At 44.7% G+C, this 20,166-nt stretch overlaps 1 long non-coding RNA gene across 2 annotated transcripts; it reads left to right on the forward strand.

The window, feature by feature from the left end:
* Positions 1-15,577: 15,577 nt before the first annotated feature.
* LOC139800370 (uncharacterized) lies at positions 15,578-20,058 on the forward strand. 2 transcript variants are annotated; one of them, XR_011727717.1, is made up of 3 exons: positions 15,579-15,882; positions 16,740-17,188; positions 19,905-20,058. It is a non-coding gene; the product is annotated as an uncharacterized lncRNA (long non-coding RNA). The 2 variants fall into 2 exon arrangements; XR_011727716.1 differs by lacking the exon at positions 19,905-20,058 and having other exon boundaries at positions 15,578-15,882; positions 16,740-18,278.
* Positions 20,059-20,166: the final 108 nt, after the last annotated feature.

Below are 20,166 nucleotides of genomic sequence, written 5' to 3' on the forward strand. Positions count from 1 at the left end.
GACAGAAGTGACCTCAGGAGGTCCTCTGTAATTTTTGGAAGTCTCTGTTATTTAGGCATCTGGCTTCTGCTTTCAAGTCACCTAAACCCGTTAGACATGTCAAGAGTCAATGGGCTGTGAGCTGTGAGATGCTTGAAATCACTGCAGGAAGAGGGATGTTGTTCCCCAACCCTCCTCCCATGTCTTTATCAACCAACCCAGCAGCCATCAGCACCACATGGGTGAGCAGAGGGAGCTTCTGCTGACCTAGCTGATGTCCACAAAACAAGACAAGCTCTTCCTGGTGGCTAATGTCCTCTGCTTCATGCTGCTGTGGCCTGGCTGCCCCGGAGCAGGCAGAAACAGGGTTTCTTCAGGTGGTGGTACTGGAGGTGCTGGAGACAGTGCTAGGACACAGTCCTGGTTCAGCACTGTATCTGTGAAAGCCATGCTGGCTCCTTCAAATCCTCTGCCTGGGTGTCACTGCAGTTGGGTTTTCTTTTGCAGAATGACTTTGAGTCAATTGAACTCAGCAATACCTGATTACCCAGTGTGGGTAGCATCACCTCCCTGTCTTGTGGTGGTGCTGGCAAACTGCCCTGATATCCTCAGCTAGAGCCTATGAATAAATGCTACTAATGTCAGGGCATGCCCTAATGAACACTTACTCCATCTGTTCGTCTCTGAATTCCTGTAACTCTCAAAGAGGAGAGCCAACAACGGGATTTTTAATTGACCTGGTTTCTCCAAAATTTCCCAGTGATTGGCAGTAGCACCAGCCCCTCCAGCAGAGTCTTATTTTTCAGAGGAAGCCTATGTTAAATATTTGGTGGCTCTTCTCACAAGGAAGAATAACCCCAAGGTCTTGGCCAGATTTCAGTCTCAGCCATTAAGTTCTTCCTATGGAAAATCTGCCTACCCTGGTGTTCCAGCCTGACTCTATGGACCAAATCCATTTGGGGGGTAAAGAGGTGAAGCCCATTAAAAACAAAGGAGTTTGCAGTGATTTACACTGCTTGTTCTCTTTGTCCTGCCCTTAAGGCGCGTGTGTGTCCTGGGTGCTGGTTATAAAGCTGCTCCCTTGGCGGTGGCTGCATTACAGAGTGCTTCCAAGAAGAAACCTAAACCTGAATGCCCCCAGTCACATAACTGCCTGTCAGACCTTCCCCTTCTCTCAGTTTAGTATCCTTGTGCTTATGGGTATCACAAGAGAGCTGGGGAGGCCCGAATCAGGGCTGTGTTACTATGGTCCTTGTCCCTCAGGGTGACTCACGCTGTGGTGTATATGGCCCATCCTCTGTGCCCCGTTTGCAGAGGACACCACGGAGGTGACAGCTGCCAGCCATGAAGCCCAGACACTGTGTGCATACAAACCTGCCCTGAGTGCATTAACCTGCTTTTGCTTCAGTGGTTAAAGCAGTGCAAGCTACGTGCAGACTCTCTTGTTATCGTCTGATTGGGTTGCTCCTGTTTACCTTAAAGGTGTTTGAAGCTAAACGGAAGGCAGAGGGATTTAAACTGCATTGAAAGGGTCCATACAACCTCTTCAACCACCTGAACTTCTTTAGCTGAAAGTTACTCTTTAAATTAAAGCAAGGATGAGCTTCCTGCAGAGTAAACCCTGTCTTTTGGCACGAGCTGTGGTAGCCCCAGAGCCCAAGGGGACACTTTCCACATGTGATAGAGATGGGCAGTAATGCCTGAGCTCACAAAGATCACCTTGCCTCTGGAAATCAAAGCAGCAGGGCCATGCTGGCATCTGTATTTGGGCTAGGAGTAGTGTGGCCTTGTGCCATGCCACTGGAGCAACACAGCTTTGGGGACTCAGTGCAAGGAAATCTCCAGGCACTGCTGGCTGCTCGGTGCCATCTGGATGCAGCAGCTCATTCTGCTGAGTGGTACCTATGAGCCAAAGCGATGGCCCGAGGTGAAAAACAGATGCAGGGAAATGCCTGCCTGTGGGGGAGAAGCTAAGAGTAACAGGACTGTGGGTAGGAGTTGGAGCTTTCTTCTGAGCTTTCCTTTCTGCAGGCTGCTTAACCTCAGCCTTGCCTGCACTCAGAGTTGCATGGTTCAGCAGTCCTGCTGTATCCTCCAGGACAGGTATTCACAGGTAGAGGTAAGGCAGGTACTTTCAGGGCATAGGCAGACAGAGGGAGAGGTTTCATCTATGGCAGAATTTAACTGGTGGCCCAGCTCTACTGTCCAATCCCATTGTCCTGCCTCCTTCTCACTGTATTCCCATTGCCTCCCTTTGCCAGCCCTGGGGTCTTCTGCTCTCAGGGTGAGCAAAGCTTAACCTAGCCCAGTCCCATTTAGTATTTTGGAACAGGGTGGCATGGCCGTGGCTGCACACTGGTGAGATGGCTAAGGAGGTCACTCCTTTGCTTTGAGATCCACCAGGAAAATAATTGCAGTATAAGCACAAAAAAGAAGCTTGCAACTCTGTCTTCAAGAGTAAATAAATAAGGAAATCAAACCTTTTCCAACCCCCTGTGAAAGATGAAAGTCCTGGGTAAAAATCTGAGCAGGGACTATCACTGGGGGAAGCCTTATCCTCTCATCCCAGCATCCTCTGGCACTCCCCTACTCAAAGGAATGAATTAACTCCATCCAATACAGGGTGGAGCTGTCCCTGACACTAAACCAGGCTCCTTCTGCCCGTGGGTGAAACATTTTGTTGGGCAGCTCTCAACTCCGGTATCAATTGCTGTCGTTGAGAGCAAAGACTGAAACCCCAGAAGATGTCTTTATATAATATATTTTTTTTAAAGGATGAATAATTAGGAAGGAAAAGGAAATGGAAACAACCTACTGACAAGATCTGGGGGTAGGCACAGTCTGGGGTCTATGAAAGGCTTGTCCTTAGCACTCAGGATAGGCAGTGGGGGAAAGACACTGCAGGTGGGTGCCAGGGAGATGCTTCTATAGCAGTGCCCAAAGGACAGGGCATCTTCCTAAGGATCCAGTGCTCATCCTGAGCATTTCTGAAAGGTGAATCAGCTGGCGGCAGTTTTGTACTTTGTGAAAACCAGAGCATGCTTCCAAATTCTGTGAAAAACCAGAGCTCTGCACTTGTTAAAAGGAACGCTCCTCTTATGTACTTTTTCCAATGTCCTCCTTAGGCAAGAGGAATTATTTAAAAATGCTGTTGAAGAGCAAAACCAGAAGTCTGATCCAAGTGGCATGCTGAGTATGTCAGTGTAAAGCTGAGTCATCAAAGCAGGACTGAGATGCAGCCTTAATCCTTCTTCTTTTAGCATTTCAATATGTGTCATGTACTCTGACATTATCATTGACAGTCTGACAGCATTTGAGTATCTGTCTTTCTTGGGAGGTTATAGAATTTTGAAGTGTGTAAGATACGAGAAAGGAGAAGAGGAATACTTCTCCTTTTTTCAATAAAAATTCCATCGGGAGCACATTCTTTTCTTGTAAAGTATTTAAACAACAGAGAAAAAAAAAAGAAATAATAATAAAAAAAGCTTGGCAGGCTAAAAGTTTGTCCAGTCCCTAATCTGAAAAAAAAAAAAAAAAAAAAAAAAGAAAAAAAGAAAAAAACTCATTGCTTTTATAGTTCTTTGAAAAATATGTCTTAAAATCAGCTATTTGAGAATATAGACAAGAGAGGAGAGAAAAAGTGAGTAGAGGCTGCTGAAACACATGTCTATTATTAGAGAATAGAAATTTCTTCAGCATTAGGAAAACCCTGTAGCATTGCTAAATACCCATAAAATGTATAGTGGGAGTTGCAAGAAACCATAAAGTTGGTGGTCTTTCATCAGTGGGGGTTTTTAAAGCTACTTGGAGACTTGGCAAATGTGCATGGGCAGGATTATAGGAAAGTCCTCTTGGATAATATGAAACTGAGGAAGGATTGTGAAATGAGGTAAGAAATAAGAATTATTCACACCCAATGTATATTGGAATCATATCTGTCCTTGACTTTAAATTGTATTTCTTTTTAAATGCTTGCTTTTAACTGGATGCATCCAGTATGCACTCAGAGGAAAAGTGCTTATGACAGCCTGCAGCTTTTTATTCTCTTAGACTGAATGATGGCATTTAATCCTCTCCTCTTCCTCTCCTCTCCTCTCCTCTCCTCTCCTCTCCTCTCCTCTCCTCTCCTCTCCTCTCCTCTCCTCTCCTCTCCTCTTCTCTCCTCTCCTCCCCAGGGCTGTAGCACTGATCCAAGGTCTGAAAAATATGTTTTCTCAGTGTATCTTGGCAAAGAGCAAAGGTGAGATGCCTGTGGCCCATTTACATCTCCATGAGGAGGACGTTGCTGCTGTTGCCCCGTGGCTTTCTAATCTCTCAGAAGTGCAGTGGTTTCCAGAGGCACAGCAAATGAGGCTTGTGATAAGAGCTGTGTTATGCTGCACATAACGTTCTTTGCAGTGTATTACCTCAAGGAATAATGGAGTCTAGACAGCTTGAATTAAAAGAAATAAAAGCTGGACATCTTTTAAAAATACATGTTATGGTTTAAGCTGTGGATTTGATGCAGGAGTTATTCTGTGAATTTATTTGTTGTGGAAAGCTGGACAAAATACTCCTACAGCTTCCCTCTGGATCTATTACCTTTGAATCCCAGTTGGTATCTGACTTTCTGAAACATCAGTGAACATCTTGGTGGAAGCTGCTGGGTGCTGGGCAATGTTGTGGGTCGGTTTGGATGCACTGTGCTGCAGGTTGGGAGGCTCAGTTCTCTTAACAACATTTTTGTTTAAAACCTACAGAAGCCCGAAGCTCTCAGCCTTGTCCTGGTGAAGTGCTGTGTTATTCAGACCAGTGCCTCAATGCCTCCCTCCAGTTAAGCCCAGGTGACAGACATGTCTCCACTAAGCTGCCAAGTTACTCTGCTGCACTGTAACAGCTTTTGCAGTCACCCTGGAGCCATCAAGGCTGGGCACAAGGCTTCCATTGACTGCAGAAAGAGCAGATAGGGGCTCCTGTATCACAGGGATGTGAGATGTATGGGAGCTGGGTAAGGACCTGCAACAGCCTCAAGTCTTTCCCCATCTGTGAGCAAATCCACTGATTTATGCACAGTTGCACTGGCAGCTGGTCTGGCTCCAGCCCGATCTAACCTCATCCATCACACAAACCAGTAAAAATGCTCCCATTTGTTTATTTAGGACCTTTCTGAGGCTGGGAGGTTGTTCATGTGGTCAGGAGAGGGGTTGTGTGTGGAGATGGATGTGAGGTGCAGTCCCAGCCATGCCAAAACTTCTCTTGTGGGTTGTTGCCCATAGTGGTCTTCTGTGGGTCCTGGCAAGCAGCAGTAGTGTGTCCTTCCTTGCCCCAGTCCATCTCCTCATTGTGGTCCCTGTGCCCTAGAGCACCAACAAGAGGCCCAGAATCAGTATTAGCTCAGACTCTTCCTCCTTTAGCCAGTCAAAGTGGTGAGAGCTGAAGTGGACAGAATTTTCCTGGCTTTACATCTGGGCAAGAGAGACACGGGCTCATGCAGGCTTCCCTCTGCCTTAGTTTCTCCATGTGAGCTGAGTGTCTTTTGGGCTTTGCTGATTTTTTATTTTTTAGTGTTTTAGATCCCCTCTTTCCATCTGTCTCCCTCCAGCATTGCTGCTTCTCTCAGGTCAGTGAGAGCAGTGAGGTCTCACTGGAAGTGTCCCCTTACAGCTGTCCCCCCAAAAATGATATTCCTGCTCAAACCCTGCCCTGTTCCTGTACCACTTGGTTCAGTTTGGAGCTCTTGGCCAACTCCGAAATGCAGATGGACAAGAGGCTGAGATGAGCTGGGATAAAACTGACTTCAGTGACAGGGTGTGCTTAGTGACAAGTGCCATGGCAAAACAAGAATATTAAACAATTCTGTGGAGAAACAGTGGCAGAAAAAAAAAAAAAAAAGATGTGTGGTTGATCAAGTATTTTGCTTAATGTTTTTTGGTCTAGAAAAGGGACAGTAGATCTTAAGCAGAACATAGGTACAGGACAGGATTTTTTTTAGTTCAAACTGGTGTATTTTGGATGGAAATTTACTTTTGTGGGTGAGGGCAAAACAGGCACTTGTTTGCCAGATTTTTTTAACCATGACTGTTGAGTGTGGTTTGCAGGGACCCACGAATTCCCAATGACTCTTTGTGGTTTCAGTAAAAAGAGTGCAATTAGAAGCACATCTGTTACAAACTCTCCTGTCAGATGCTCCAGGTGTAAAAGCTTTTAATGGTGAAAAGGGCAGAGTATTACCACTGAGACCTTCACTTACATGAGCTAAGTACCCACATTTCCAGTGTACAGTCACAGTGGTGCAGAAATTGAGGTTTTGAAAAGGTACAGGATTCCCAGAGAGACTCATCTTCATGAAGGAGGGCTTTTTCTTCTATTAACCCTTTATCTGAAGGGATGAATTTATTATTAGAGTATGTCAATAGTATAATTTGGTATTTTCCCACAAAACTTCATGTAACAGCTTGTTTCTGGTTAAGTTTGAACTTCACATTGGGATACAAATGACTTTGCAGGCATGTTAGTGAGTAAGGACATGGGACTCCAGAGTCATACTGTCTCAGAATTATAAAGTAGAAGGACTGTAAGAAACTAAAAAAACAGTGTAATAAGCAGGTTGAGTGCAGACATCACACCAGATTCTGGCAGCCATTGGCTAAGGGAACTCCTGAACTAAAGGCTGAATTTGGTCTATGGTGTTAGTAGCCATCATTACTATTTCAAGCCCATTTGCACTCATCTGTATCTCTTCTGTCCATGGCAATGAGTCCCATATCTCAATTGTGAGAGAAATATCCTTCTTTCTGTCCTAAGCCTGATGATTTCATAAATTAGTCTCTGGCCTTTGGTATTCTGAGAAATGGTGCACAATTATTTCCTGCTCATCCTCTCCATACAACTCATGACTTCCCAGACTCCTCCCAGATCTGTTCTGTCTTATTTTCTCCCAAGATGAAGTATTTTTACCTTATTTTGACTTCTTGTCTGGAAACTGTTCCCTGTCACTGGTATCTTGTAGCCCTTTCTTGCCTTTTGTCGTTCTGCTCTATCCTATATGAGATTGGTGCATTGGAACTATGTAAAAAAAATCTTTATATGGCTTTGAAGTCTTCCCCTACTAGTTTTTCATTTTCCCTTTGCTTTTTTTAATCCCCACAGAACACTAAGTTCTCATCTTCAGAAATTAGTGGTAGCTCCAGGATCTTATTCCCAGCAGTTGTAGCTCACTTAGTGCTCATTACTGTGTCTATATCCTCAGGCTTGCTTGTTTTCTCATTACTTATATTACTTGGAATGTTGTCTTCCATTTTTTTGTGCAGTCACATAGCATTGGAAGTCCTGAATTTCTTTGCCCCCAGATTTAATTTGGACTACTTTAGGTGGTTTAGTATCATCAGCAAAAGTCAAGACCCTGCTTTTCACTTCTTATGCTTGTTTTAGAATGTTTTGTTGAGCATCAGAGCAGCACGGAACCTCCACCAGCCCTTTGGTTATGAAACCTGGTTATTTATTCCTTGTTTGGTCTCCTAACTTTAACCAGGTGCTGAACTAAAACAAAACCTTCTGCCGTGTTCAAGAACAGCTTAATTTTTTTGTAAGTTCCCACCTTTGAAAATCTAAGCCATACTACTCAGATCAGCATTGCCTGAAATTCAGTGAGACCCCCAAAGAACTTGATTTGTGAGACAGGATTTCGACCTATAGATGTAATATCTGACACTTCCCCATTACACCTTGCTCCCTGATGTGTCTAACATTCTTTTTTTTCAGAATATTTATCAGTTTGCTTTACACAGAATCACAGTTGTCTGTATTTACTGCCTGAATGAGCCACCTCTGGGAACTGCTATTTCATTTTGCATCACATTTACTGCTTTTAGGCTGATTTAGTGGCTGATTTAAACAGCAGGTTGGCTCTGCACTGTGTATAACTGTTCAGCATCTCTGGATTTCCATAGAGCTTTTGGGTGAATACTATCTGGTCCTGGAGATCTGTCTTATTCACTAGATCAGTTTGTTTGAAAATCTTTTCTACTGGTGCTTCAATTTGAGATATCTCTTCAGATGTGCTCCCAACAAGGAAAGGTTGCAGTGTAGGATTCATCTTCTGTATTTATTTGACTTTCTATCATGAGATAAAGTGTCTTGAGTGCTCATCTATCATGTATTGATCATCTATTAATCTGAACAGTTCTCTGGCAAACTACTTGCTTTGGAAATGTTTGTGCAGTTTTTACTATTATTTTTCAGAGCTTTAGGAGATTGCTCTTCAGGATGTTTTTATAGATTCATATTAATTTTTAATATTTGTTTAACATATGCTTTTTTTTTTTTTTCTGTATTTCTGCTTTGAACATCATTCCCATATTTTAATTCCAATAGAATTAGTTCTGGTTTTCATTCTATTAACATTTAGCTCAATGCTAAGGGTACTATTTAAATAAACTCTGTGACTCCTGGAGTCATTTGACTCCCAACTTTCCCTTTCAACTTCCTTTCAGTACAACTCTTCAGTTTTGTGTTACTGCCTGTCAGCATCCTACAAGGAGACAAAAGGCTCCATTACTTAACACATGAAAGATGTGACTGGTAACCTATCCAGCAGTTTACTACAAGACTTGTTTTAGTGCTAGTCAGTAAATGTCCTTCTTGATTTAATATGATATAAAATATTATCCCTGCCAACATTCAAGCCAGTTCTGCAGTACAGTTTCTCCACCTTGGCCTCCTAACATGTTTCACAGCACATAAATGAATACTCCATGGACATTATCAACTTTCTGACAGCTTGGTCTGTGAACTTCTTGCTTCTACACTCACAGTTCTGGTGAACAGTGTTGCACGTAGAAGTAGGGGAAGAGAAATTAATGATGGGATGAAGTACAGCAGTCAGCTTATGATATGGAGTTCAAATTCTCTCTCTGTATAAAGCTCAGGATGCTGAAGAACTGGGCTTTGGCCCAAATTTATTGATCGATTGTCAAATATGAAACTGCCTTAGGGTGGGATCTTGCCTTCAGGTTTGGGTCTCAGTATCCTGCTATCTGGGATGTGAATTGTTCAGTGCTGAGAGGAGGACACATCCATCCAGCTGTGTGACCTGGGCATGGTGCAAAGAGGTTGATTCTCAGTTGATGAGTCTGTGATTTGGCACTTTCTCCCTTGCTGGTCATACAAGTGATGGTCTCTCAGCTGGCTGAATTTGGTTTGGTTTGCTTTGCTTTTGTTGTTGACTTCACTCTTGTCCCATCAGCCTGCTGAAGACATTTCTAGCAGGACTGTGTCAATGCACCAGCCAGGCCTTTGTTCCACACCATGGAAACTTTCCTCTGGAAGGCAGAGGCACTGCCAGCCCAGGGCCATCCTCCAGCCTGCACCCAGAGGTGAACACAACCTCAGAGCTGGATTATGCTGTGACTATTGACCTCATAGCTAGAAAATGGCCTTTGGCTGTTTTAGTTATGATGAAGAATGTTAAATTATCAATATCATTATGAAATTGGGAGCTTTCAATGCTGTTGCAGTCTTGGGTGTAAGTTTGAGCAAGTCACATTTCTTCATCCAGCCTACTGTACTGTCAGTCTCAGAGGTTCTCAGCTTGGTCTGTATCTGGGCAAAAAGATAACCAAGCATGCAGGCTGGGAAACATTCAATACATTACTGGTCAGCCATTTAACCAGTACCCTGGTTGTTAGGAAGTCTCAGCAAGGTGGTCAGGGTCAGGCAGGTCTCAAAAGAAGTGAGCAAAGACAACGATGGTTAATGGATGTGAATTTAAGGAATACACTGCTCCAGATGAGTGAGATGGAAGGACAGAAAAGTGGCCAAAATGCATCTAAGAACTGTTTCAAAAAGGAAATAAAAGATCGGGAAGAGCAGCAACACAGGAAAGGATGCAGGGCAAAGACTGGAGAGAATGTGGGTGAAGTCGTGCAGATGTGGACAAGAGACCAAAGCTCAAGCATAGTGGAAATAATTCTCAGGAGATAGAGCCACAACTCAAGAGCAGAGAGCAATGAGAAGGACTCCTTAAAAAGCAGCTAGTTGAGGCAAATGTCCAATCAAACCTACAAGAAAAGTCTCAGGTGCTTAGGCACATTTTGTTGGTTTTTAAAATTTATTTTATTTTATCTGTCTGCAGAACAGAAGAGTCAGGGAGAGTCAGCAGTAGTATGGAAAACATTTTCATATATAGCCAGAAATCAAAGGAGATACAGTGGTGCAGAGATTACAGGTCCTCTGAATAACTCTGAATATTATTTGTGAGTTGTGCCTTTTGTATTGTGAGTTGTACTTGACTCAGTTTGTGAGACACAGTGTTATTGATTGTATCGGGAGTGTTTCCCAAAGCAAAAGTAGCACTGGAGTTAACACTAATGTTAGAGTTTGGGCATTACCTTGTTAGTGGTATTTCTTAGCTCCTCTAAATGTACTATACCAACCTTTTTCTAGGTGTCCAGATGTTTTCTTGGAATGTGTTCACTGCTAAGAGTGCCTGTTCAAAGGAGGAGCATCTCCCAGCAGAGCTGTAGAAAGCATTTTTCTAAATCAAGTCTTGCACTTTTAGGCATGATCCAAAAGCATCATTCCATTGGTTTGCAGAGAGGCTTTTGGATGAAGTCTTATATGCAAATTTTCCAGTGTTCTCAGACAAAAAACAGTCAAGGATATGAAGTGTCAGATGGCCTCAAGTGAAATTTGTTGGGTTTGGAGGTAACACAGAAACCTGAAGCTGAATGGACCCAGAAATTCTGGATGCTGAAGTGTGATTCCTCATCTGTACTGAACATCAAGGTGGCTCGAATAAAGCTCAGGGATAAACATTACCATTCTTTGTCCCACTGGTGGCTTATAAAATATTTTAGGATGCATTGAGTGGGCTGTATATGAACAGACTGACTGGTCTAGCAGATGTCACCACTAGAAGAATGTCTGTCATGATCTGGTGTCTTGTCCTTTGATAGCTGTTCAAAGACCAGGCAGGAAATTGCACTGCTGAAAAATAAATTTGATATTAACACAGAAAAGGCTGATAATGTTTCTCTTTGTGATACTGGGCTGAGTTGATTGGAAAGCTGACCTTACCCACCCTGAAACAGGAGCCTGTTGCAACATGGGGTGGGGACCTGTGTTCAGTTTTCACATGGACATTTTTATTCTTGTACTTTCCACCCACCTTTTAACACAGTCAAACATAATGCACAGTCAAACAAGGCATTGAGGACCTTTAATTTCATCATTCACCTTAACCTATAACCATTTTCCTGCTACCAGTTCCTCCTAATGCCATTCAGAGCCCCTGATAATTCCTGAGAGAATAATTCCCTTTCAGATTTGCAGGTATGTATCTTGATAAATACTAAACCCATTAAAATCAAGGTGGAAATTGGATGCAAGGAAAATGCCATTATGAGGATTTATTTCTGACCTTAAATGGATGTGAGGGTAAAAAACATTTCTCTTTTAAAAGGTCCAGATGACAGTGTTCCAACTGCTATTTTAAATGGTTAATGTGCACTGAACTGGGCTAGGCAGGAGAGCATTTCCAAGATTGTTCTAAAATGTTTACCACCGAAATGTTTTCTGACAGAAAATGTCATTATGGATTAAGAGACTTCTTTTTGAGAAGTGTCTGTTTTCAGCTTGAAATTTCAGATGTTTACTGTAGCTTTTCAGATGAAAGAAGAAAGTTTATTTTCAGCTGTTGCTATTTTTAAAATTTTTTTTTAAGCAAAAGTCAGAATTTTGTGAGGGGAGATCTCCATTTTCAGAGCAGATGTAGTCCATTCACTCTTCCACATGGGGAATAGCCTGAAAAATATAATTTTGAAGCATCTCTGTGAACACTGAAAACCCTTCATAGGATCCTGGCTAGGTAGGTTTGACACCCATGCCTGACCACTAATTACAACTTCTGACATGGCCCTTAAGCTTCTCAGAGATGGAATTATGCACACATTAAATGTATTTAATCGTATTAAAATTGTAAAATGTAATTGTGTAAAATGTGTAATTGTGTAAAATGTATTAAATTATGCACACATTAAATGTACAACTGCCTTTAGTGCAAAACACACTTATGAAGGCTCTGTCTTAAAAAGTGGATTCCAGCTCCTAGGTTACATGAATGGGAAAGGAACCAACCATGCTGCCTCAGTGACAGCCACAACCTTCTTTGTCACCCACTGCTTTTTGTGCCTGGTGCTGGCCAGGCCCTTCATTCACACCAGAGTGTAGTATTTTGGTGTCCTGTACACTTCTGACCACGTGTACCAAGTTCAGATGATCAGGGGACCAAAGAAAAGGTTGCCTTGAGCCAGCAGGGCCCTGGTTTTATTTAGATTACGGGTCATGTTTTTGAGATGCAGCATGAGCAGGAAACAAGGCCAAGGAGTGACTTGATGGGTCTCCACAATTGTTCTTCTGTCACAAATTCTAGGTGCCTGCTGGTACTCAGACAATTCACCCTCTTCAGTGTCAAATTCCATCAGAGCTGAATGAACCAGAAAATTAGTTTGGCAAGATTGAAGAAATCTGAGACTATCTTCTTGGAGAGAGGTATTTATGGAAGGTAAAAAGCCATAGAGTGTCAGTGAGGAAGGGGAAACCCACTTTCTGCAAAAAAAAAAAAAGTGTTTTTCATGCCTTCATATGATGGTGGATATGGATATGTTGTTTGTGTGTGCTCAGTAGTAGTGCTGGGGCATTTTAAGACTTCAGGGTTCTTTAAATAGTGTGTGTTCCTCACCAGAGCCACAAACTTTGAGATGCACAATTGAGAAGTGCCTGTTTCTTTCCCCTGTCACCTCTCCTCCTTTCAGTCACTGACCATCCCCCAGTGTTGCACCCCAGTGTAGGGCATGGGGTCCCAACCATGCCACGACACTGGGATCCTGCACCCCCAGCCCAGCACCCAACAGAATTAGGGCACCTGTCTCCATGCATGACCTACTTGCAGCACTCAGAGCCATTGTTTGATCTTTTGGTTCCACAAACAGTCTTGCTCCCTTGACAGGAGAAATTACTCTTTTTTCCATCAGCTGATTTTGGATCTTCCTGCTGAAAAGCCATCCAAGCAGTGAAGAGCTCATTAATCCCATTAGCACGGAGCCAAACTGACTCACAAGGTAGTGGTTGTTGCCCTTGAAAGCCTCCTCATAAAGAGATGTTTAATTTGTCCTCCTTGGGCTGATGAACAGCCTCTGTTTTACCTCTGAATTCCCATGTGTCATGGAGGGAGCCACCTTCGTGGTCCTGCTCCAGAGCCTGGCACTGCTTGGCTCTGTGGCCTGCAGTCATCTTGGCCACGGATGTGTTGGGTCCCTGGGGGCAGCTGGTAAAAGTGATGTGGGAAGCTCAAACCTGAAGTCATCCTTCACTGCTTGCCAGGATTAAATGATTAAGTAATTAAATCATCTGTTTTTATAGGCTGTGGCCAGCTATAAGCACCCGTGGATGGGGAGAATTCACTCACCTTCTACCTCCATGCAGCCAGGTGGAGCCAAATCCTAACTTGGTGCCATTCCAGTGGTTTTACACCGAGGGTATTCACTCTTTTAAAAATTAAGCTTTATGTTGTTATTTGTATTTTTTTTCCCCTCGAAGATAGTTTTAACCAAAGTTACCTGAAGCTATTTTATAAAGTACTTTCTGGGAGGGGTCAAGAATACCTCTTGCTGTATCTGAGCATCTATCAAGACATGACTCCCACTAGCATGCCCTAGCCATGGAGGGGGAGAAGGGCAGAAAGAACAAGGAAGTATCTACATGTAGTGGGAAATTTTCCTTTAACAGAGAGGGTTTTTAATTCCCTGCACCCAGTGGTCTGCCTGGAAATGTCCTATGCCCATTGAATATGAATTTGTCTGCTACAGCTGGCTATGGGTGAGCTACAACTGTCAGACCTGGTTTTGGTTTCTGTTGGGTGATCCTTCTGGGAAGGAGAAAGGAAGGGAAGGGAAGGAGAAACTTGTTGAGAAGATGATTTTACTTAGATTGAACAACTTTCCTAAGCGCAAGTTCCTTCAGCAAAGCCAAAGATGGTGGCAAGTGGTATCTGGAAAGCAGAGACTTTGATTGAGTCTCTCATCCCATTTCCTTTTTTGGGTGGAAACAAAGTGATGGTTCTTTTTTCTCAACTACTGAGACCCATGACATCTTTCTTTAATGCCAGGCTGCAAAGGTGGAAAGGTACAGCAGCAACAAACCATAAATACCCCAGCAGACTGTGGACATCAAAATACTGAAAAATGGCTTGAGGTGTAGAATAACCACAACTGGCACATGACTTACTGATTGCACCCATCATATGATCAGCCCTTAGCTAGTTATAAATATTATATTAGAAGTATTAGTGGAACCAGATGGGTTGCAACCAGTCCAAAATGTGGTGAGCCTGTGGCCTGAACTAAAGAGAGAAGCAGCACAATGATTTGGCATTAAAAATCATCTTTGTGCTAGAACCAAGAACCGATGAGGGAAAAGAGTAAAAGTCACAGAGCTGGCTGTGCTGTGCACATGGTGCCTGGGAAGTAATTTTTCTGTGTCTCAAGGCACTAAAATCTATTTCCCAAGAGTCTGTGGTTCATGTTGAACGCTTCATCCTGATGCTAGCTAGCTGTGTTAATTAGCCAGACTGCTTATTTTTGGTCAGCATTGAAAGAAAAGAGAGACTGTGAAGGACATCACCCACTGCATGTTTCTTACAAAAGGGGCTGGGCATGGAAGGGCTTTTCCTCTGGGTATGCAAGTGAAGGGCTGGTGCTTAGCTTGCTGCTGGGGGAGTGAGGGAAGAGGTAAAAGCAGATTTCTTCATCAGTGGCTCCTTCCTGGACCCCTTCAGATTCTCTCCCGTTTCAGCCTCCTGGTGCTCAGGACCTGTTGCAGCTCTTGCCTCCCTTTGGGTGCTTTAAAGAATCACAGAATGTTCGGGGTTGGAAGAGACCTCTGGAGATCATTTAGTCCAAACCCCCTGCCAGAGCAGCTTCTCCTAGAGTAGGTCTGTATGGCCTATAGAGTAGGTTTGTGTGGTCTCAATCCCAGAGACCTCCCATCTTGTTTTAGTCCTCTCCACACTATCTCCTTTCCCAACAATCTGTGCCGGTCTCATCTCCACTTGAAAGACCCCAAACATTCACTGAGTGTGTCAGGACACCCTTAGAGCCCCACCAGCTCAAGTGGCTGGTCCAGGAGCACCATGAGCAGGAGAGACATCCTATGACTTGGGGCATCAGGACACGGTGGAGCCAACCTGGCTGGCACAGGGCCGAATCCTGCTGTGGAGCATCAGGAGCATTAGCATTTGCATCCCTTCTGGCTGCAGAAGAGCCCTCGTGGTTGGCTGATTTATCTCCCTGCTCGGGAAGGGAGCGATACGGCATCAAGAGGGCCGTCTCCGGCTGTTCATAGCCGGGCGGGCGGCTCAGGGTCGCACAGGTGCACGCCGAGCCCCGTGTGACAGCCCGCGGCTGAAAAAATATTCCCGGCATCTGGCACCGGCTTCGCGTCTGGGCCTCCGGGCTGGCATCCCAGCCCCGCGCAGCCGGTGCTGGATCCTTACACAAACACAGCGAGCCCGCCGGAGAGGAGCTGTGCCAGGGATGGATTTGGCCCTGCCGTGCAAAGCAGCTCTCGGTCGTGCTTCCAGCCTCGTCTGGGAGGTCCTCACCAAGCACACCCGTGCCTGCATCTCCTGCTTCCTTCCCCCAGCCAAGCCGTGTGTCGTCATCCTCTCTCCCACCCCGTCCTCTGGAGGTGCCAGCTTCAGTCCCTGGAAAGGTCCCTCTGGCAGCTCTTGTTCCCCAGCAGTCCTGCTGGAAGGATCACTGGGATGCTGGGGCTTGCAGGCCTGGTTGCATCTGTCCCGTTCAAGCCGTCATGAGGAAATTTCCTGGTGACTTCTGATCGGCCCATATTGCGTGGCTGAGCTCCTGGGTGAGTTGGCTTCAGGCTACCCACTTGCTTTGCTCGGGTTTGTGAGGGCTGCATACATTGCAGCAATACATAGATACAAATGACTAATAATAGGAAAGCATGTGCTGGGGCTGTGTCCACTCCTTTCTGTCCCAAAAAGGAACAGGATCTCTCCAAGAGCACTAACCTTGTCTTGAAGGCCAGGACAACATGCTTTGCTGATGAGGTGGTCTGAGTTTCATCACCCTCATATCACTTTTGGTTCTTGGCAGACCTGAGAGTCCGTTGCTTATAATACTACTTATCTCTTTAAAAGGGCTGTTCATCTCAAAGGCTTTAAAAAGAAGCCAAGATCATTATTTCCATGTTCCAGATGGGGAAACTGAGGTACGGGAAGGAAAATCGATTTCCCGAAGCGACACAGCAGCACTGAGGCAGGAACAGGAACGGGCTCAGTCCTGCCCATCTCCAGTGACCACCCTGCCTGTGCTGCAGCCCTGGAGCAGAGGGTTGGGTGGCAGAGCTCACTGTGACCTTTATCCTTTGAGGTGATCAGGTGTCCATGCTTTCTTTCCTTGCTGCCCAGCAGTGCTCCCCTTGAACCACCTTGAAGGTGTTCCTGGGAAGAAGGAGGCACTTGCAGGCAGGCAATTAAGTGTCATGGTTGAATGGACCACACTAATTGCAGCATCTAGAACAGTTGTATGGGCTGGAGACTTTGATATGATCCTTTTTACAAGGAGTAATCATCTAGAAAAGAAGTTTGGGAGGTGCTTGGGTTTTTTTTCCCCAAGACATTGGCAGGAATGGGGGTATTTTATTAAACAATGGTTAAAGATAATTTACAATAAAACCAAATAATTTTCACTGTTTTGCAGTGCACGTACTTTGCAAGAGAGAGTCTCTTTCTGCTCTTAAGACTAAGAAAAGCACAGCAAGGAAAAGAAAATGTTGCAATATCCATCTTACAGTAGAAGGATCTGGGACAGGGGGTTTGTTCTCCAGATCACACAAGAAACTAGTGGCCGACCTGGGAGAACAACCTGTTTTAACTGAAGTCCTTGTCCAGTGATTTAATGACAAGCTCTTGATCCAAGTAGGAATCTTCTGAGATGAAAAGGAATGCAGAAAAGGACAACGATGGAGAGCTGGGATGCTGAGTGCATTTTTGTCCTTTGTCCCTCATAGCTTGATCAAGATCCAAATCCAGGAGGAAAATGTAAAAATAAATGAACCAATGGAGGGAAAGGAGTGATCGAGCTAAATTTATCCAGAGCAGAAGCAATGGCTCTGAAAGCCAGAAGTGGACAAAAAAGCTGCATTTCAGGTGAGAACTGAGTCCTGAGCTAAAATTGTGGTTCAAAGCCTGATGGTCTTTGGACACAGGTGGCAGTGAAAGGGAAGCTGCCAGGGTAGGGGACAGCAGCAGAGCAAAGGTACAGACCCTGCCTATGAGACCCCTCAGGGATCCCTACCTGAGCATAGCTGGGATCTGCCTCCAAAGATCCATAGTTCCTCTCCAGTTTCCTCCATGGAAGTGTTCAAGGTTGAGCACCATGATCTAGTGGGGGGGTTTGTCCCTGCCCACACAGGGGTGCTGGAACTTTAAGCACCCTTTAAGGTCCCTTCCGACCCAAACCGTTCTAGGATTCTATGATTTCTTCATGGATTTATCAGATTTGCCTGCTCCATTCAGCTGCTGGCAGAACACTGATTTCTGGTGTTAGCAAAAGGGAGAAATCCCTAATGATGGTGGGGCAGCTTGCCCAGAGCCCCTCCTGCCAGGATGCTCTCCCTCCCCACATTATTTGGGCTCTGGGTGCAGCCTGGCATTCTGCAGAAACCATGCAGCAATGAAAAAATACAGATGTGCAGACAAAAATGCCTGTTGGGTCTTTGCCTCCTCCTGTGCTGCGGGGAGTTAATGGAGAGTTTTCATTAGAGAAAATTTTTCTTTTTTGTCTTTTACCTACTTTCTACATTCCTGTAAGCGTATTAATCCTGAAAAAAAAATCCTATTGCCTCCAAAAATATTTATACAAAAGTATCTTCTCTACTGCTTGATACTTGCTACTGAAGGAAAAAATATTCTTGTTTGCTGGAGGGTATTTTCAGAGGCATTGGCACTGCTGTGCCATCCCCCTGCCCCAGCCCTTCCTGGGGCTGCCCACACCACAACACGGCATGTTCTGATGTTCTGCTTTGTGTGTGAAAGCAGCAAGCAGGATTCTGCCTTATCCATCGAAATGCAGCTTCTTCTGCCAGATGTCACAGCCGAGCAGACCAGGGGGGGTGTTCCTGCAGGAACGTGCCTTTCAGAAATACCATTCTTCAGCCTGCCTGCCCCAAAACTGCTGGGGCTCTGTTTGCCTAAAAAAAAAAAAAAAAAAAAAAAAAAAGAAAAAGAAAAAAAGCAACACACACACACAAGAAAAAAAAAAATCTGAAGGCATCCAGTTGCTCCTGGGCAAATTGCCAGTGATTGAGTGACCTGCTGCTTCCCCAATATTGCATTCCGCTGGCATGTCTTTAGCCCTGGCTGACGCCAGCCATCTAACTCACCCCCAAAGCAAACATTTCCAGTTGGCACTGCTGCCTTGTTTTTCTGAAGAACCAATTCATACCTCCCTTAAAAAGTTTTACTATATCCATTTTTTTTTTTCCTTTTTTTTTTTTTTTTTTTTTTTTTTTTTTTCCTGGTGCATGGAGCCGCTGGGGAACGGCTGCTGCTTCAGGGATTTCTCCTGAAAATTTAAAAAAAAAAAAAAAAAAATAAAAAGAGAGAAGGGGAGATTTTTTTCCACCTCCCGTTTTAGCGAGCATGATAAATCCATTCAGAGCGCTCCTTGTGAGCGAGTGTGGAAACCTTCTGCTAAAAGAGTTATTCTGTTCTCATTCACAGATAATTGCTCCCCGAGGGGCCGGGGAGAGAGGGAGGAGGAGAGACTGATAATCCAGGAGGACAGGGATACAAATATCAGGCTGCGGCGCTGAGTGCCTGTTTAATTTATTGAGAACGAGCTGTTACTCAGCACTTTGCAGGATTAGACCCTCTATAATTCTGTTATTTAAGGAGAGATGGAGTGGAACGACAACAACAACCCACCCGGGCTGTTGTGGAGACAGGCAGCGTTGGAGAGGAGCACATGCTGGTTTATTTTTTACACTATGGAAAGAATGAGCTTTTAGGACACGAAGTCCTCGCTGCCGGTGAGGGGGTGGCGGGAGGGGACAGCCTGGCTCCACGCTGGCTTCCCTGACGTACAGCCCCAGGTTAGGGTTGCTGCTTGGCCAGCTGGGATGATGTATGGCAGCAGGGGAGCTCCCCTGAAAAGGGCATGGATTCCCTGCCAGCCAGCACCGACACCATCCTCACCATCCTCACCAGCTGGCAGGTAGATGGGTGATGGCAGCCAGCAGGTCACCCAGGTGGATGACTGTCTGGGTCACCTCCAGCCCCCGCTTGGACCACAGTCTGCTGGCTTTTTACTGGTTATATCTAACTGCATGGTGCAGCAGCCCTGGGTCTCATGGGCTGTTCTAACACAGGGTGATCTCATGAAAATGACCCTCACCTGCAGTAATGTGTCCAGTTCTGGGTCCCCAACCCCAAAAGGACATGGAGCTGTTAGAGTCAGTCTGGAAGAAGCCACAAAGATGATCAAGAGGGTTGGAGGGAAAGAAATGCTTAAACTTTTCTGGTGCAAGTGAAAGTTGCAGTGACATTAAAATATAGTAGGCTTGTCTGCACAGTGTTTCTTTCTTCAGGGAAATTAAATACATTTATCTGACTGTCTATTAAAGCATCTGTCACCAGAACAGAAAGAGCCTTTCTCTTTTCTCAGGGGGTGGTCCAATGAGGGCTCTCTCTGTAGTACTTCTGGCTATTTACTTCTCCCAGATCCCCGGGTATATTTCTCACCTTACTCTTGCTCTGAATACCCATTTAGCTGGGAAAAGAAAGCCAACAAGAAAACACAGTTCCTCCTTGAACAACGTCTTCCACTGTCAAACCAGCTGCTACTACTATGTCCATTTTACAGGTAGGGAAAATGAGGCAGCGTGGATGAAACAACTTGCTTAAGGAAAATTTTGTTGGGTAAGGGAATTGTAGCACACTGTCAGTCTTCACTCAGTATGGCTGTTGCAATGGGAGAACCAAGAGCCTCCTCAGGGCTTGTCCACATATCAAATTTTTTCAGAAGAGAATGGGCTTCTTTGTTGCAGGATTCGAGGACTTTGGTGATGCAGGAATAAATGATCACTTATAATTCTCTTGAATTTAGTATTGGGTAGGATTGATGG

This window comes from Heliangelus exortis, chromosome 10, assembly GCF_036169615.1.
Source record: "Heliangelus exortis chromosome 10, bHelExo1.hap1, whole genome shotgun sequence".
Taxonomy (NCBI): domain Eukaryota; kingdom Metazoa; phylum Chordata; class Aves; order Apodiformes; family Trochilidae; genus Heliangelus; species Heliangelus exortis.